Genomic DNA, 4,161 nt, shown 5'->3' on the forward strand with positions numbered 1-4,161 from the left:
AAAAAAAAAAAAAAAAAAAATCCTTATTCAGTATGCAGATGGACCCAGATAACTAATTCTTCGAATTATGCATTCAAATACACAAGTTGAAAATCAGAGGATCTATGTTCATTTTGAGAAAGTTTTGTTTAAAATACTTCCTGGTTTCTTGATTTTTCTGTGGACTAGTTTCATAGTGTAACCTATGTTGATATGGTACATGAAAATAGATCACCTCACCTAAATCTTTAAACTTGGATATTAATGAAATTTACCCAATAGAAAAATGTTTTGCTTCACCTAAGTTGCATATTTAAATTCCATCCACCCATACATTCGCTCACCCACTCACTTAAAAGAATTTCTCAGACAATTTTTCACTGGTATTGTTTTTACACATCATATAATAAAAATAAGTGATAATACTTGGGATAATATAGTGTTATTTTTTATTTCTGGGAGCTATGTCAGAGAATGATGAAAAAGAAATTGGATGTTTTATAATCAGAACTCCCAACGATACAGCGTAAAAGTCACAGGTGGTCAAAGTGGCCTATGGAATTAGCACACCGAAAACTTTCTGTGTCTTGAATGAAACTATTTTAAATGGCTTTGTAGACTTGCAACAGGAATTTAAGAAATGAGAAATTTAGAATATAGCATATGTAGATAGGAAGTTGCTTCTTATGCTCTTAGTGTACAGCCATATAGAAAATATTTAGTAAGCAGCCATAATATGCCATCTCTTGTGTAGGATTCTGTGAACTTTGCATACCATAACAAAATATAAGGAATAATAGAGTTAGTAGCATCTGGTGTAGAGGGTTATAGTCAGCTCAATGGGACTTGGTGTTCCTGTAATTTACAAAGGATTGGTATCACTTATATATGCTGACATGTGTAGCAAGGCGTTTGGGTTGGAATTGTGATATAGTATCATGATCCGCTCAGTGAGAATTAAAGGCTATCTATAGGAACACTTGATTGTTATGCCTCAAGGCTTTTAGTTTAATGAATTTATAAAGTGTTAAGTGCAGATTAAGAGTACATTGTGGTGAGGGTGATATTACCATCTTAAATCTCACATGACAATTTTATCTAGTCTTCAAACCTTTGCTAATCAATTGCCAATAGTATTGTATTTAAGAAGATTCTGAGGCTAATAGTACTGCACTGAATATGATTTTTTTGTTTTTATTTTTGTCATGTTTGAGACTATGCAGTTGAGGCTGGCCTTGAGCTCACTTTGTAGCCCAGGCTGGTATCAAACTCACAACCATCCTCTTGCCTCAAACTCCTGAGTGCTGGGATTAGAGACATGCACTACAATGCCCAGCCTGAATAAGATTTTGAATAAGGTTCAGGTTTTGCATATGACCTCTGGAATCAAGCAGAAGACAAGGTACCTTAATTAGTAACAAATCTGATATAATATTAGCAAATTTCCCTAGTATTTTAAATCTCTATCTAGTCAATTGAGGTTCAAATGATTTTAAAAAGGGAAAGTTATATATATCAGGGCACTAGTTCTTGAAGAACTCTGAAATTGTTGTTTTTCTTCTAAAGTTGGTACTCTGAGAACAAATAAGCATGGATCATGAAATCTGATCTCTAAATTTCTTTCTTAGAATTTGATAAATTGTCATATTAAAGACTTTGAACAATGGCTCTGAATACATGAAAAGGTTTCTTTTCTCTTGATTCCTCTCCCAGCACCCTGCATTTACAACCGCACACCCTTATATACAAATGTGCGGGGACATATGTGCTATCAAGATCTCAATTTTATTGATTCTGTAAACTAAAATTTAAAGATCTTCATCCATAACCAGAACCAAATGCACTTGACCTCCATTTGTCTTAGTAGTTCAGTCATTCAGGACATATGGACATGTTACATGGCTGTGTCCCACACACTGGGGTGGTATCAAAGAGAACAACAAACAAATCCCCTCAAACATCTCTTTTCATGTAGGTTTTATGTTCTAGTGAGGAAGACAATGGAATTACAAATATAAAGAAGTAAAATATGTAATGAGTTATATAACTATAAATGCTACCAGGGAGAACTAAATTAGGAAAAGGCAAAAAGGAAGGGGATCACACATTGCTTTTCGTTTATGTTTTACTTTGGGTGAATTAGAAATCTACTGGAGAAATTTGAAAGGAATTGATCAAAAAGTAAGCCACAAGGGAAACAGATAAAATTCAGTAAATAAGTAAAATAAGAGTTTTTGCAAATGGAGATGCGACATCATTTACAATGGAAGAGATAATAATGAAATAAAAATGAGACTAGAACCACTGTGGCTACTGCGCTGGTAAAAGAGCAGGGAAGAATCAAGGGTGGAAGACATTTAGAGGGCTCTTTCTATTGACTAGGGGAGGGATGCTTGTGGCAAGCACCAGACAGAGAGCAGGGGTTGTGTTGGAGAGTAGTCAAATGCTGGATCAATTTTAAAGGTAGTCTGAGGAATTCACTGACTTTGGACATGTGGTGAAAAAGAATTTGAGAAATCAAGAATGATTCCACTAGTTTTAGTGTAACAACAGAAGCTTTCCTTTAATAACTATGTGCTTAACTTCCTGCTCCTAGAGACCTCTGATCCCCACAGCTGAAAGTAATAAATTACTGTAAACAGGCTCAACCAACTATCCCTGCAGAGCTCCCTGGTGTAAAAAGCAAGAGGAATTCCAGACAGAGAAAATGCAGAGAGGTCTGTACACACAGCCAACAGGATCAGCATCAATCAGGCGTTCTCACTCTGGTGAGGCTCTGGTCTTGTATCCTGACTCCAGACCCTAACATTTTATTGTAATCCCACATCTCCGAATGTTCACTCTTCCTTTCTGGGGTGAGAATGCTACTCTATTGCTCAAGTCCTTAAGTAGAATGAAGTTCTGCTCTATCTGTTGCTTGCTTTCAAAATCCTTGATGCTAACTTCCTGCCTGCCTGCCTGCTCTTCCATCCATTTCCCTTTGCCAAATCCCCTAACATGGACCCTGCGTGGCTACCAAGGAAGCTTTCTGTCACCTGTGGTTGAACTTCTATGAAGCTAACAACTTTCTATTGTGGCCTGACTTTTTGTCTGTTATCTTTTGTCACCATGCCCTGAAATTCTGAGGCTCTTTTCATATATTCCACTCTTACAAATTCCTAAGGGAGTTCATTCATTCAAGGATTCATTCACTGATGTCTGCCTGAATGCATCTGGTCTACTCTTTACTGAGTGCTGACTTGATGATCTACCTGTTGGGTGCTATAGATGAAAGATGACAACTCTGCAGGCTGTTCTTGAGGTCGCAGAGAAATTTCCCAGAAGGAGCCAAACATGTGAACGCATACAATGGATTGTGGTAAGTGCCTCAATGTATAGTCATTTTTTTTTTAAATGGCAACATTTTGCTTTTGTATAAAGAGCGTGGTGCATTTCACAGTCCTCAGTTTGGAGAATCTAAGGTTGGAGTTCTAGATCTCCCATTCGTTTGCTGAGTGTTGCTGGCAAGTTTAATTTACCTCTGGATTCTTCAACTCTGAAATGGGAATGATAAGTAGATATCTTGTAAAAATTTTTTTGAGTACTAAGTAAAATAGCCATGTGAGGTGCTTTGTCCTTGTCTGACACATGCTGAGAAATAAAATATTTAGGAAATCTTTTTTTTTCTTCCTCTTTTCCTTTCGAGACAGTCTGAATGAGGGGCCATAAAAAAAAAAAAAAGAAAAGAAAAAAGAAAAAACAGAAATAGAACCTGGGTATGAAGGAAACCTCTCAGCTCAAGGATCGACGTTCAGGCCTCTGAGGTCCCTCCTCCTGATTTCCCCAACAGGGTTGGCAATTTCCCATGTTTTGGAAGTTTTCCCTCCTAAGATGCCTGTCTCTTGCGGGTAGGGACTTCGCTTGCTCACACTGACGTCCAGCTTCTTGCAAGCTTCTTGCACAGCACCATGAGTGCAGTGGGCAGTAACAGCTTGTATAATAGTAATAATAATAATAATAATAATAATAATAATAATAATAATGGCAAGTGAATGACAAAGTTTTCTGGCAGTGATGACAACTGCTCTATGATTAGCAAAGAATTGACCAGATGAAGAGGTATAAGGAAAAAGAAGACTACTTCAAGCATGAAAGATTGTGTTGACAATGATCTTTTACCCATGACCAGATAAAATGACATGA

Source organism: Octodon degus, unplaced genomic scaffold, assembly GCF_000260255.1.
Source record: "Octodon degus isolate 3935 unplaced genomic scaffold, OctDeg1.0 scaffold00128, whole genome shotgun sequence".
In the NCBI taxonomy this organism is placed as follows: domain Eukaryota; kingdom Metazoa; phylum Chordata; class Mammalia; order Rodentia; family Octodontidae; genus Octodon; species Octodon degus.